We start from the raw sequence: 16,318 nt of genomic DNA, 5'->3' as shown, positions 1-16,318 counted from the left end.
ACCCCCATTTTGTGATTGGCTACCGTGCTGCAGTCCAGGTGTTGCCCCTGGTGCAGGACCAGCAACAGCGCCGTGGATCGTAGTCCCGAATGAGGAGGCTGTATAGCGGTGCTAGGTGCCGGCGATCCCACACTGTCACTAATTGCTGGGAGATTGGGTGCTAACAGTGACAGCGCTGTCACTAGCACACAGTGGAGGCCACCAGGGAGACACCCGAAGATATGAGGGTGCCGGGGACTGTCTTACCGGCTGAAGGGACGCTCATGCCAGTCAGCTGCCTTGGAGTACAGTGTGTGACAAGCAGGTAGGGTGTTGGAGGGGAACAGTCACAGCGGGACGTCGAGCTGTGGTCATTCTGCAGCAACGTTCTCCCTTCTGGACCGTGCACTGCTGTACCCTCCTGGCTCCTGTCAATCACCCCCGCCACTATGTGCCATAGGTGTTCCTGTGCTGTGTGTCTCTCCCCGCTGCTGTGCTCCCTGAAGTGATTCCATTGGCGCTCCTGCGCTAACAGTCTCACCACCGCTGTACTCCTGTCCTGCTGCAGCCCCCCTCCACCATCAGCCTCCCTTGAACCCGCTGCGACTGCTCATACTGATCCTCAGGCAGCTCTTTAAGCCGGCTCCTTCAAAGCACACACAGGCACCCTAGCCAATCAGGATCTTGGGGGTGTAAATACTGTCATTCACTAGGTCTCCACCCATTGCTCTGGTGGCAACAAGGTACAACAGTACTGAAAGATAGCTGTACAGATCATAGAGTAAAAAAATCTACAATTAGAAAATAAAAACAAATTAGAAACAGGGAAAATATTTTACAATGGTTTTAATTATTGAAAAAAATTAAAGTGATACATTGTTTTTAAATTGAATGTTCACCCTTGAACACCAAAATAATTTCAAATCCTCTACATAGAATTAAACAGGTTTTCGTGGGAGAATACTATTGATGATGTATACTCAGGATAGGTCATCAAAGGTGATTGGCCGCAGTCCACCGTTCTGGAACCTAGCCGATCAGCTGAGCGGGCATGTGCTGTTAGTGCTGGAATATACAGGGGTTGGAGCGGAAGCCACTGCTCTGGCCTCTGTGTAGTGACCAGCGCCTGTTAATGCAGGTGCAGCTCCCATTAATTTCACTGTGCCTGTAGTTACGAGCATCGGCCGCTACACGGGTCAGAGCAGCAGATTTCGCTCCAACCCTTGTGTATTGCAGCTCGGACAGCATGCACCCACTCAGCTGATCAGCTGGGTTCATGTAGCGAAGTGGCGGACTTGATCGGTCAAGTGGCAAACCTCAGCTGATCAACTATTGATGAACTATCCTAAGGATAGGTGATACATAGTATTTGTGGCTTGAAAACCCTTTTAAACATTAAAATTTGGTCCTTCCGGAGTCACCACTAGAAGGAGCTTATTGCATTCAATTAATATATTGAGCTTAAAGGAATATTAAAGCTAGAAATGAGTGATAACAGTAAGCAAAAATATAGTTGCCCTCACTGTCAGTCTGCAGCATTTCCTGCACGATCCTAAAACAAAGTGTCTGGTAGAAATCTTGCAGAGAACATAGGGATTAGGCTGCTGATTTGTTCCATCTTTGGCTGAAGACCACTTTAGGAGGTGGGGCTTATCCAATGGGGAGGGCTTAATCTTTATTTATCCTACTGCAGAGAGGGGAGATGCTCCAGCCAGTTGTATTACTGCCAGTCACAGGATAGTGAGGCGGAGGAAGAGGAGGGACCTGGCCAATCTAGAACACTACAGATGGTATTGCACAAGACAAAATAAGATCAAAGGAAAGGAGGAGATTAAGCAAATACATGATTAGATATGTATTGTCTTGTGCATTTTTAAATTTCCTCTAGCAATAAAACAGTGTGCAGTAAGTTCTCCCAGCATGCATTTCATGCAAATCCTGCTTCAGATTTCACCACTTGCGTCTTGCTAACCCTGAAAATCAAAGGACAGATTCAAGTAAATGCACAGTTGGTGAACTAAAGCACAACAGTGTGTGGAAGAACTATGAATACTGTAAAAACAATAGTGATATAGCATTTTTCTTTTCTATTCCCCCTCAACTTTTAAGTTTTTAACGCACTATATGTACATTAATTGGTACCATAAAAAACACAACTCGTCCGACAAAAGAAACAAACCCTTTGTTATGGCTCTTAAAAAACTAGGATGAAACCTAAAAAATGGCTGTTTCTTAAGAGATCATGCCTAAATGGGTGTTCCCATCCCAGCCAAACATGGCCATGATGAAAAGACAAGGTTGCTGGGAGGACAGAAATATCCAAGCGAGGCTGGCCTACGATGTTTGCGTAACTCACATAGATGTCAATGGGATTGACGCAAACTGTGTAGCACAGCGAACTATACCATTTCCACAGTTCCCAAGTCATGGAAACGGCGTAGCTCACTGTGTTATGCTGTTTATGTAACTTCCATTGACTTTGATGGGAGTTACAGAAACAGCATAGCAAAGCACACTCACCCATTTCGTAAGTCCCGATAACCTCCAGCCACCAGATACAGCTGGGCAGGAGCTTAAGTGCGCAACTTAAGATAGGTGCAGGTGGTAGAGGTGGGACCCACACTTATCAGACTTTTACGGCATATTCTGTGGATATGCCATAAAGGTCAAGATGGGAATACCCCTTTAAGTCATTCTGCTATGGTGAGTACATTGGATAATTATGAAAAAGCCAAGTATACCTAAAAGCTGAAAATGTGTCTTTGGCTATTGTTTCTAGCTCTATTATGTCTTATGCACACAACTGTTTTTTGTTTTCACTTGGATCCCGAACACAAAAGTCAGCATCATAATCCATATTTTTGGACCTTCCTCTTATTTATAGGGAGGACTACAGTCCAAGTTACGGCACACAATGTGGGGCCGTTATACTTGTAATATGGCCCCTTATGCATGAGACCTTAATCTTCACCAAATTGTAACTTCTCAAGGGACTTGTGTGATCTGTGGGTCTCCTCTCACTACACACCTTTCTGATAGCTCAATCCCATATGGCACATCACTTGTCCACTGAGATGTGTTGCTAGCAATAACTGTTCCAATAGCTTTATGTTGCAATTTCAGTGTTGGGACAATAGAACTAAGCAGATGTGCTTCATACACCATAATACCACAGGGAAACATGGCGGAGAACAGGATGGTCAGACACTAGACACAATGGCTACTATTAAATGCCAACCTATGAAGTGGAGAACCGCAACGTTTTACTCTGTAAATTAAAATCTTCCTTTTTTTAAACCGTCCAGTTTTCCTTGGCTACAACTTTGTAATGCATATCCCTGTCCAAACTGAATGACATCTATGTGAGATAAGCCATTAAAACACTTCATAGTTGGATCAGTGCGACGCCATGTCATCCTCGATGGTTATCTACCCATTTTCTGCTCCTTTACCGAATAAATGCCGCTTTGCATGGTAAAGCAGTTGCAAAAACCAGACACTGTTTTTTAATATTAATAATATTATTTATGTAGCAAGGCCCTGTAGGGGAATATGTCCATAGAAGTCGGTGTACTCAATCTTTGTGCACAGATGTGTTTCATGTAAGCAGATACAGGAATGTAGATTTGTTTTCAGCAAGGCGACAATGGAATTAATGCTAGCACTTGGTGATTCTGGTGAGCACATTTCTATCTTTGGAGCTTCTATCTTGAGAATTGTATAGAAGGAGGAAGCAGATAACAGCTTGTATCGGCTCCTCCTCTGCTGTGTTCTGCTGTGCTCTTACTAACAATAATCCCGTAACATCCCCATCTGAATTCACTGTCACTGCCCCCGCAATGAGACCACAAACTCAGTTCCTTTTGTTAATGAAACACTTAGGAGTCTGTAGGATGCATTACAATGCAGAGAAGGGCCCTTTGCTGGCTTGCCGTAATGGACTGAAAGGGAGTTCAGTGATAATTACATCTTTGCAATTTGTGTCTTTTCAGCAGCCAATGGATTCTTTTAGTTCAGTATGGGGGGAGGCATGGTGAAAGATTCTCTTTAATGGGATATTTCTATTTCAGATTTTTATGGCATATCTACAGGATGTGCCATAAAAGTCTGATTGATGCAGCTCGCACCTCTGAGACCTGCACCTGTCTCAAGAATTGACTCACCTGTCCTGCTCTATTCAGTGGCCAACAGTGGTCAGGAGTACAGAAACACCAAGCTGTTCTACACTGTTTCTGTAACTCCCATGGAAATTAATGGCCATTACAGAAGCAGTGTACCACATCCAGATACACTGTTTCCACAGCTCACAAGTTATATGTATCTCGTTGTGCTACGTTATTTCCGTAACTCCCATTCACTTATTTGGGAGTTATAGAAACGGCATAGCATAGCCCACTGGTCTGATTCTGTGATTCTGGACGCTATTTACAGAGTAGTGCTGCAATATCAGCCATGAGATTGCAAGTATAAAGAAATATAATAATACAGTTAGGCTGGGTTCTCACGGGACGGAAATCCCACGGCTTGGCCGCACCGAAAAACTGTGAGATTTCCATGGGAGAGCCGCAGCTTCAAAACCTGCGGCATTTCACCTCGGGTTTTGGAGTGGTTCGACCACCAGCATTCCGCTGTGAGTTTCTCTCCCCATAGAGAGGAGTGAGGCCGGAGGGAAAAAAAAAAGAATTGACATGCTGCGGAATTGAATTCAGTACCATATGTCCGTTTCCGCCTAGCTTTGCTGCAACGGATTTGCCGCCCCATGAGGATAAGATTTTTGCTAAATCTAGTCTACATGTCTGACTAATTCCGGGATTAGGAGACGCAGGTGTAATTGCCGCACGGAAATTCCGCTGCAATTTTGTCCCATGTGAGCCCAGCCTTAGACTCTACTGTTACATACCTATTGCTTTGTTTGCCATTATATAAAGGTAAACACATTCAAGAACTACCTTTCCTTAAATGGGATTTCTATAAATTAAGATTTCACATTTTAAAGCATCAGTTGATGTGACAACAGGAAGTTGCCAGTTAAAGAGATGACCTGTGGATAGGTCATCAGTAGTTGACCAATGGGGGTTCCCCATCCATCAGCTGATGGTCCAGCCTGCTGTCAGTGCAGCGGAGCCAGACGTCCTCATCACTGGTCATGGGTAGAAGTGAATGCGCTACATTCACTCTTTTATTACTCTTCCTGCTCCTGTTATGGTTATGCTCTTTACTTCATTTTCCGCCTCTCTTCTTTTTATACATTTGAATCTCTCCATACATTAAAATTTAGACACTGCGCCTCCTGTGCCCATTTTATCACCAAATATCTCTTATTTTTTTGCAAATACTTTTTCTTTCCAGTCCTTACTTAACATCACAGTACCTTATGGGAACCATACATAAACAGCATTTGTAACACATAGGGGGAGATTATTCAGAATGGTGTTTCATATGCCCGTTTTATACCAATGTGCACTTTAGTAAGATGCACCAAAGTTATTGGAGGCGCAGATTTCTTAATACATTTAGCACATCTTGGGCTGTCTGTGTGCCAGAAGATAAAATAATATACCTGCTAAGAGAATTGTGCTATAATTTATGCAAGTTTCTGGTGTAAACCATAGTAAACCTATGTTAGTAAGAGGCCCCACCCCCTCCGCTAAACCCTACCCACTTCGTCAACATTTTTAAAAAGTAGTGATAGAAGTATAAAATAGCAAAAAGTGCCAAATTGTTGCAGAAGCTGGCTGTGCACGATCGTTTGCTCCATTCAATGCTTTAATAAATTCCCCCATAGCATACAGTAATAGTTCCACATCCAGAAGTGGAGTTGGTTTGCAAATCTCAAGTTCACAAGTTTCAGACTAGTGATTCCTGATCTTATTAGCATGGATGAACCTCTGGAAGCTCCTAGATCTTTCTAAGACTCTAGTCTAGCACTGAAAAAATGTGTCACCTCTGCTGAGACGGGTCTTCCTGCTGATATACTGGAGGACTCTGACCAAGTTCCAGGTAACCGTAGATGAGAAACACTGACCTATGCAATTGTGGTTTAGGTGAACCTATAACTATGTACACAATGTACAAAAGTTTATAAACTGATTTCAATATTGAATTTATGCATTTGGTGCGTTGGTGAAGTTCAGGAAAGTTCCCAATTGTGTATGGTCCGTGTCCCCAAATTGGCATCTCTTCAGAGGACAGCAGCCGTCCTGCTTCTAGGACTCAGTGACATATCATTCAACTGCTCACGATGCTATATTAGATTAGCTTGCTATTTTAATGAACATGCGATCCCATGGATCATGTTTTATCTGCCAGATGAGGGGCATTCCTGATTTACCAACAATCTGAACTCTGGCTCATCAGCATAGAGTTATATTTTCAACAGTATCAAAATAGGAAGTATGTAAAGTTTTCACATTTATTTCATGTGAACCGGAATCAACTGAGTTATACAGTAATGGAAAAAATACTAACTGTGTGCAAAGTACTTCACAAAAGTCTAAGCCTCTGTTCACACTGACTTCCATTTATAACAGAGCATCACAGCTATGAACATCCATTAATAAATGGACACCGGCGACCCCTGATGGTTCCCTTTTTTTATTATGATGGCATTTACTTGCTGTAAAATATTGGAAATCTGATGGAACTCTAAAAGCATGATGCTGCTAGTTGCACTATTTTTGCAGTCAAAATACCGGAAAGGCCAACGAAACTCAAACTGAACACCTATATGTAAAGGAGAACAGATATACTGAAGCTGACTGCAAAAAAAGTTGATTCTAGACCATACCCCCACAAGTTTAGATTACCAAGAAATATACCTGTCATAAGTTTACTATGCAACATACTTAGTTTTTAGTGTTTCATATATCTCTGTGTAATTAAGATCTTAGATTTGCATATATGTAAATTAGTCAAAAGGGTACTTGCATCCTTATTCTATGTAACACGGTAGTTTCTCTTGTATACTTCTATTATTTTGCATCTCCCATCATCATGTTTTGAGTTGCTCAGAATGACAGAAGTGGCTCCACTAGCACCTGCTGTTGTATCCAGTAAATTAGAGGAATTGGCTGGGTAAATACCATAAAATAGCAGTTCCTCCAGCATTAACGATATATGAACACACTGCTTTATATTGGACTTTGTGACCAAAATGATGTCACTTTGAACTTTAGTATTTTTCTACCATAAAAGTTGATGTTAACATATAGCCATTGACCAAGCATCATCGTAGGCTACTGTGTAAGATACTAACCAGCATGCTATATAGGGAAGAGGATGATAAAATACAATCAAAAAGTTCAGTATTTAGCCCTAGAAAGCCCAAGAAAGTTACTGCAATATTAAGATAGATTTTACTTGCATCTTTCATTTGCTTATTGTTAGACTTTCCTGAAACCCATTCTGTTGAACACTGCATGTGACTCCAAAATATACATCTCATATTAAAGACATTTATAGCTCTCCTGCACCATAACCCATGAGCTCATGCAAGGAAGATGCATAAAAAGTAAGCTCTTACCTTGTTAGATTTCCTCTTTTTGTAATCCACCTGAGAAGGTTATATCCAGTAGCTTATTTTACACAAGCAGAGAATGTATCAGTATTGTAATCAGGAACACATTCTAAAATACATGATCCTGTTGGCACCGAGGATGATACTTGAGTCAACTGCTTCTTCAGATTATCCCATTTTAGTACTGAAGACAGATATTAAGAAGACTTGTTACCACTCATGTGTTTTTCATCACTGCCTGTACCGGAGCCAAAATCTGTTTAACTCTAGACGTCCACTACAAGACTATGTCAGACCTGAGGTTGAAAAGTGAGTGGCATCCTGCCATCTCCAATACACAGACCTCATTCATAGACTCGTCTGCTATCTGTAGTTACAGCAGTATGAGTTGCTTTTAAGCAGTTTTATATTACCTGTGTGGATTTATTTACTTTCACGGACCATTATTTCTCTCAAAATAAAATTTTGTTAATATGCCTTTTGCTGAAAGATTGAAATTTCTAATTTTCTCACATCATACCATATAGGGTTTTAAATAAACATCTGCTTGTTTTAATCCATAGACTAGATTATGAAGTCAGGCTATTGCAAATTAGCTTCTCCTATTAATACCATATGGAAGCACTATTTTACAGTTTGCATAGAGATTTAATTTACTGGCAATTTGAGCAGCCGAGTTCCATCATGTTTACATCATGCCTATTGTAATACAGCTAATATAGGTTGCTGAGTTGCTTGTTCTTTTGAACACCAAAACTCGATGCTAATTTGATGTGGAAAACACTATTCATCCACAAATGCAAGTGCATTATGTATTTTCAGCTAAGTTGTTAGGGATGTCTCTGTCAACACTCTGTTGACTGGTTTCAGCAGTAAATTTCAGAATTCTTAAAGCTTACTAACTTTTCAAGTAACTTGTGCCTATTTGATATCCAAGCTTATAACTAGCAAAAGAGCAAAGCAATTTATTTAAAAAGTAACTCTAAAATGCTACTGAAGGGTCTAATTTCCTTCTAACTTACTGTCCACTGCCTGTTGTTATGTGAAGTTCTTCTCAAGCAGCAGATAAACTGAGATGGGTTACAGGATATAGGGAGTGCCTTTGATTGAAGAAAATGAAATGTCAGATAGGATGCACTAAATGTCACCAGTCTAACCCAGCAAGAAGTGTGCTATGATCAATCAGAGACAGCGCTCAGCCATTCATTGAATGACAGCTGAGCGCTGCCGCTGATTGGTCACAGCGCTCAGCCAATCAGAGGCAGTGCTTTTTGGAGGTGGGGATTTTTCAATCGCCGGCCACCAGAATACAGAAGAAGACTGCCGGGGACGGGTGGAATAGCCTGACAGCGCTTCTAGGTGAGTTAACTTTTTTTTTTTCTTTCTACAGCTAGGGATGATTTTTGGGGTAGGGCTTATATTTCAAAACATCGTTGAAGGGGTTGCCTTCATCCCACTGCTGTCAATGGGGAAGCAGCAGCATCAGCCCTATTGAAAGCAATGGGATGGCATCACGGTCCTCTGTGACAGCTATGGCAGGGGATTCTTTTGTCCCCGCTACAGTCCCTTCATCACTGAACACTGTGACAGTGCTATCACAGTGTTCAGTGATGAGTGGACTCCCCGCAGGGATTAACAGAACCTTCGGGGAGTTCCCTCATTCCCGCAGGGACTAAGGAGTTAACAGTGGGACATTTAAAATGTGCTTCTGGACAGAAGTACCTTTTAAATGTCCTGCAGTAGGCAGCGGGGAAGCTATTCCCTATGCAGGAATTTCCATTAACTCCTGCTCCCATAGGAGTCAAGGGAAACTCCTGCAAAATGCGCACCTATGTCCTATCTTTTTTAGGTGTGCGCTGTTTTGCGCTTCTAATTCCGCACATATGAACGCTTATATAGGAACCCATTGTTTTTTTTTAGAAGAGTGCATTATGCGCGCGTAAAGTACACGTTCTTGTGAATGAGGCCTAAATGGGAAACCATGACATGGAAAAGGACTTGGGGACTTTAGTTAACTGTAAGCTTAACTCGGGCAACCAGTGTCAGGCAGCTGCTGCCAAGGTAAATAGGATCATGGATTGCATCAAAAGAGGTCTAGAGGCACATGACGAGAACGAGTGCACTCCCTCTTTATAAGTCACTGGTCAGATCACACATGGAATATTATGGACAGTTTTGAGGACCAGTGTTCAAGAAGGACATATCAGAGCTTGAGTGGGTACAAAGGCGGGCAACTAAAGTAATAAATGGAATGGATGAACTACAATACCCAGAGAGATTATCAAAATTGGGATTATTTAGTTTAGAAAAAGACGGCTGAGGGCCGACCTAATAACTATGTATAAATATATTTGGGGATAATACAGAGCTCTATTCCATTATTTTTTTTACCCAGGACTGTAACAAGGGGATGCTCTAATAACTATGTATAAATATATCTGGGGACAATACAGAGATCTCTCTCATGATCTGTTTATTCCCAGGACTGTAACAAGGAGGCACTCTAATAACTACGTATAGATCTATCAGGGGTCAGTACAGAGATCTCTTCCATCATCTATTGTACCCAAGGCTATAACAATGGGGTGCTCTAATAACTATGTATGGATATATCAGAGGACAATACAGAGATCATGATGTCTGTTTCTTCTGGCTTTTTTTATAATTAGATACCTACGATATTGTGTCTGGGCCATTGTATAGAAGCAGCTCATACATGCATCATGTGACAAACTCAGATCTTCATAATCCTATAGGTTCCCAAGAGTTGGCATATAGTTATGACTATACGGTCATTTTTTTCCTTCCCGGGAGCTTTTGCTTCTCTAATATACAGGTAGTTTTTCTTGCTGCCTATTATGGTGATCTATATGTGTGATATGGTGGCTAGAAGTTGAGTTAGTTTTCTAATAAGCACATTACATTGCCCTGATAGACGAATAGAGCAGTACTATGATGAGGGTTAGGTGAAGATGTAATAGTGGTACCGAAGCCTTTCCATAATGGATCTTTAGCTGCAGTGAGAGCCTTTTACACGTCCGTTTTTAGAAATCTAACAATGTAACGGTGTGTTCACGCCATGTTTCAGCCTATGTTCCTGGATTTCCACTGAATCCCTGAAAACTGCATACAGACAGATTCATGGGCTTTCATTAGTCAAACGAGACCAAACAAGTCTCTGCTTGACCATATTTGCACTCTGTTCTGCCATTTGTGCCTGATAGAATAGTGCAGGACAATACTTGGAATTGGTCATTGGATACTTCACTGATTTGATATTCTGAAAGGTCTACATATGTGTATACAAATCTTAATTTTGAAGAAGCCCCTAGCACCAATGATGATTTGTATATGATGAAATGTATATGTATAAATCCCTTGTGCTAAATTTTACTTTTACTAAAGGGGTTTTCTAGGAAATGAACAAAATTGCCAAGCGTCACACACCTTTCAGGTTCTCTTCTTAAGGAGAGATGCTACTTTTCTCGAACCAAGTGTCAGAGGCCTCTCACTAACCACAAACGTACTGTACACTGATGATGGGCAATCACCCCGAATCAGCTGTCTGTATATGAATTCTGGCTTTTGCTTTTCAATTCCCAGTCATTGTTATAAAGACTTATATAAAGAGTCTGCCATTGACTAGCAGGAAAGCTGCCTTCCAATAGGTGGTGCTGTAGAGTTATTGTTCCATCTTCCTTATTTACATGTTTCCCAGAGGAGCGTGCATGACCTTATAATGGCCCATTTAGACACAGCGATTATAGCTCAAAATTCGCTAAAAAGCAGTCTTTTGAGCGATAATCGTTGTGTGTAAATGTTCGTCCATCGTGCAGATTTCGTCATGCCGTCGCTCATCGTTGTCTTTCAGCGTGCAGTATAACAGCCGGGCGCTGGAGCGCGGGAAACAGCTGTATGCAGAAGACAAGCGGGGAAACAGCTGTATGCAGAAGAGAAGCGGGGACACCACGCTTGTATTCTGCATCCTCCGCTCCCAGCGCTCAGCTATATAACAGCCGGTCGCTGGATCAGAGGAACAGCTGTATGCAGAAGACAAGCGGGGACACCCCGCTTGTCCTCTGCAGCCTCCGCTGGCAGCGCAAGGTGATCGCTCATCTTAAGCCATCATCTTGCACAGTAAATGACACAACGATTATCGCTCAAAAGTTGCTTGAGCGACATCTTTTGGGCGATTATCGTTGTGTCTAAATCAGCCCTAAGTCTCCTCACTCACATCCTAGGTGCTCTCCTTAAGTAGAGATGATAACCTTCCCGACCTAACGACAGGTTTATAAGACTGGGGAGAGGGGTCATAGAAAAGTATGGTTTATTTTTCTATTTTTAACCTTTCCCTACCTATATAATTTTATGTTCACTCCCAGAAAGCCCCTTTAAGAGGTACTAAGTTTCCCAAACTCTCCCTATATAATGCTCATTTTGCCATATGAAAATGACTCTCTCATGAGAACAGCACAAAACACACATTGTTCTCAAGACGAGGAATGTTTCTCAGATTTTTTTGTGGGTGTCCCCTACCGGCAATCATATGGCTATTATAGGTCCTATTGTTTATATTATTGGCCTGTTAAACTGCTTTATTGTTGCCTGGTTTATCCTCTACCAAAAAGCCATTAAAACTAAAATGAAGGGTTTTAGTAAAACTTGGATTATGATCTTTGTGCTATATTTGTTAAATAGCTGAAAGTTTATAAAAAAGAAAACCAGTTCTGGTTCAGTTCCATCTGTTAGTTTTGAAAGTAACAGTAATTAGAGTTATGTGACACTTCACACCCTTATTATCGATGTAATGCTACCTGCACCACATGATATTTCTGCCCCATTCTCAGACCAATAAATTGGATAAATTCATTTTAATAAGCATATGCACATGGGCAGATGAAAAGCCGGAGTAAAACAAAATGGCAAGCTGTCCTATTCTTGTCCGACTCTTAGACGTGTGCGGGGTCATGTGCATCACACAGCACATAAACGGGATGTCCATGTGATGTCCGTTGCGAGTTACACCCCAGAATATCGCATGCAACTTACAGTCACCTTACATGAATTTGAAATATTTCATTATGCCCAAAAATGGACTGAAAGTCTCACTTAAAGGGGTTGTCCCGAGAAAGCAAGTGGGGGTAAGCACTTCTGTATGGCCATATTAATGCACTTTGTAATATACATCGTGCATTAAATATGAGCCATACAGAAGTTATTCACTTGCCTGCTTCGTTGCTGGCGTCCCCGTCTCCATGGTGCCGTCTAATTTCAGCGTCTAATCTCCCGATTAGACGCGCTTGCGCAGAAGGGTCTTCTCCCTTCTCTTGGGTCTCGGCACGAGCGGAGTTCTGGCTCCGCCCCCTTCTACACGTCATCGCGTAGCTCCGCCCCGTCACGTGTGCCGATTCCAGCCAATCAGGAGGCTGGAATCGGCAGTGGACCGCACAGAGCCCACGGTGCACCATGGGAGAAGACCCTCGGTGCATCGTGGGTGAAGATCCCGGCGGCCATCTTGCTAAGGTAAGGAAGAAGTCGCCGCAGCGCGGGGATTCGGGTAAGTACTAAACGTTTTTTTTTTTTAACACATGCATTGGGTTTGTCTCGCGCCGAACGGGGGGCCTATTGAATTTTTTAAAAAAAAACGTTGCGGCGCGGGACAACCCCTTTAAAGGAGCTGTTCAGCACATCAGCTCTTACCGATGGATTGTGTGTGGCATTCCAGTTTACCCCCAGTAATGTACATGAGACGGAGCTGGAATACTACAATCTGTTGACAAGAGTGGAGCTGTTTCTGCAATAGATAAGCAAGATCCTTCTGCAATCCAGAAAAACCTTAAAGGGGTTCTACAAGATTGGAAAAACAGCAGCACCTCTGCCCATGAGTTGTGTGCAGCTGAACTCCACTGGAGTGACAGAGGTTGAGCTGTAATACCACACACAACCTGTGGACAGAAGTGTTTTTCAAAGTGAACTAAAAAATAATCAATTTACGGTAAGCTCTTGAGCTCCCATGGGGGGTGGCTACAAGCAGCCAGAATGTTATCTTTTGACTCCTGTTAGGATTCTTTTAGGAGAAATGATTATTGTTCAAAAGAGCGGAAGTGATTCTTATCGCGAGTGAACAGTGAATGACAATCGTTCACTTCTCGCTCGTCGTCCATTTTATGCAGGCAGGAATATCATCATTAGCTCATTCACTTCTAGTTCAGTTTAAACATTGATCATTTAGTCTTTCACATTTGCATATGTTAAACACTGACCAGTTCTCATTGAATGAGTCAACGATAAATCCACTAGTCTAAGCAGGGTGCACAAGAGCAAACAAGCCAGTGAGGACGTCACTGGCTTGTGCGAACGAGAAACGTTCAGTTGAAAGGGAGCCATCTGTTATGCTAGGTCATCAAAAATACTCCCTCTATGTGGATTCTGTAATATCTAAGTATCGATTTGTCCAATTAAATTCAGCTTATAAATATAATAAAACTTGTTACATCAGACAGCATTTATTTCAAGAACGACATCTAAACTTAGAAAATAGTTGGCTGCGGACATTCAGTATACCGCTGAATCTAACTTGAATGAACAAAAATTTAGGCCCCATGCAGGAAAGTTCTAACAAAAATTTCAGTCCGATTAATGCTCTCATTTTAACTCTGGACAAATGAAAACTGGAATCTCACTGGTTGCTATGGACAGTATTAACCCTTTGGTGCATGAAGCTGCTGCCTTCTAGACATTAGAATACATCATCTCGGTCTTTAATCTAAACTTTTAAGAAAACCTAAAACTAAATATATTTTACGTAAACTAAATAACCTGTCTATCGTAGTTAAAGTTATTTTTACCTGTTTTCAAGCATTAAAGTTTACCTGAATTTTTAAATAATTTTCAATAGCAACCTAGGTCCTCATTGGCAGCTGCTTTGCTACTGTTTGCACTCAATTTTAGCTCTATCAATTCAGTTTTCCATATAAACCTTTTTATTTTTCCTGCTGCCCTGTTGTTTGCAATCCACATAGAGGCAGGGGGCTGGTCCTAAGACAGCCATTCTGTCAGTACTGTACTGCCTTGCATAGCACTGCTCCAATCAGCAACAAGGCAGCATCAATGCCCCCTCCCAACTCCCACTGTTGCATGTAGTAACTAGCAGTGTTTCCATGTCCTTGTTACTAGAGAATCCAAATGCCTAATGACAGGTAGTGGATTGCAAAAGTGCTGGAAGGGAAGTTTCCTAGTGGCAGCCTCTTCAAACCTGATTTTCAGTGGTTAAACAAACAATTTGCAATGCCCAAATCTCACGCGAGTTTCACAGCCATCTGAAAGCGGCCTTAGTAATTAATTGTATTCTCCATAATATAAAACATTCTGGTAAATCTTTTCTTAGAGCTCAGCATTGTACTGTTCCTCTATTATTCTTACTAGAAATTTATGAATAAATTGACAACTGGGCGTTACCAGTTTGAGGGGTGTCTCTACACAGTCTGATATTAATCAGCTGGTGCTGCCAGTGTCAGACTGTGCAGGCACACACTTCTATGACAAGAGAATAGTAACACCCAGTTGTCAATTTATGCATACATTTCTAGGAGGAATGACAGTGGAACGGCACGTGCTCCAGAATTGCTATGAGGAATACAAGTATTTACTAAAATAGACATGTGAGGAGCTCTGTTACATTCTCTTTAAAGAGATCATCTCATTGCAGAGACCCCTGGCAAACGCTGAGAATCTCTGCAATGTGACTATCCCTGTAGCTGCTGCTGGGGATATGTAATATTACGTGGCAACCGTTGAGACAACTGCCCGTCCATGTAATACTACGGAGTGAGAGCTGCTTGTTAGAGACTCTCTTCTCTGGCTCTTAGGGGACAGTCCTCTTAATTCTCAAGGTTTTTAGTGAATCTAGGTTTTAAGAAACCACTAAAATAGTCTCCATCAATTAGCGAAATGCCAGCTAACTAACTTATTTGTGCATGTTTTTGCACGCACAAAACGTGACGAATAAGCAAACCCATTGATTTCAATGGGTTTGTTCTTATAAGTGTGTTTCTCGTTCACAATTTCTGAGTGTGAGAAAAGATAGGATCAGTCCTATATTTCTACAGATTATGCAGAAAGTTGCCATGGCAGGTGAAGAAAAGCAAGTGGAAGGGTGTAACCTTGCCGACTACCCTTGTTCATGCACAAATACGTACCGATGCGGCGAGTGTATTTACGCATATGTTCGTCTGTCGAAGCCCTTAATTTGAGAATATGTTTGCTTGGATCCTGTCTATTAAGCCAGGCTCACTCGGGCGTATGATTACCGCATATTACGCAGGTGTTGTATGCCCCTGGGATATGCGGTAACTTGCAGGCAATCGATTACATTGCCTTACGGCGTTCCCATCACATTAGCGTGTCGGAAGTGCGTAATACGCAAGCGCAAAAAAGAATGCAGCATGTCCTATTTTGCCGCATTTATACGCAAGATAGAGACCATTGTTCTTTATATACGCAATTACATTGAAAACCACAGGTGTGATATGCTGTCATATGAAGCACAATTTCACCGCCAAACGCAGCACTGCCAGCTCCAGAGCTGTAAAACGCTGTGTCAGACCCCCCCCACACCTGCAGTGTTTTTGGCTTACGTCCGTGTGAGCCTGGTTTTAGGTGAATTAATTTTTAGGTGCACTGTTCAGACACAATCTTCTGCTTCTGTGTCTGGCAAATATGGGCGTTGTGCCATTTTATCTGTTCCCTGAGCTTATATTCGCTCTCTTCCAGCACTCATAGGGTTAATAGCTTCTGTTCTCCTGTTTAGCTGATGCACCTTTT

The 16,318-nt window shown here is 41.9% G+C and overlaps 2 protein-coding genes across 2 annotated transcripts in view; one reads left to right on the top strand and one right to left on the bottom strand.

Moving 5' to 3' along the window:
* The window catches only part of ASPN (asporin), a 33,744-nt gene extending 26,006 nt beyond the window's left edge, over positions 1 to 7,738 (bottom strand). Inside the window, exon 1 of the mRNA XM_066596423.1 lies at positions 7,502 to 7,738. The gene's annotated coding sequence lies outside the window, so the exon portion shown is untranslated. The remainder of the gene's footprint in view (positions 1 to 7,501) is intronic.
* Positions 1 to 16,318, top strand: part of CENPP (centromere protein P) — a 277,456-nt gene that overhangs the window by 161,332 nt on the left and 99,806 nt on the right. The gene's annotated exons all lie outside the window — the stretch shown is intronic.

The sequence above is a fragment of the Eleutherodactylus coqui genome, chromosome 3, assembly GCF_035609145.1.
Source record: "Eleutherodactylus coqui strain aEleCoq1 chromosome 3, aEleCoq1.hap1, whole genome shotgun sequence".
Lineage (NCBI taxonomy): Eukaryota > Metazoa > Chordata > Amphibia > Anura > Eleutherodactylidae > Eleutherodactylus > Eleutherodactylus coqui.
The sequence above is the reverse complement of the archived record's forward strand: the minus strand, read 5'-3'. Positions and strand labels throughout refer to the sequence as shown.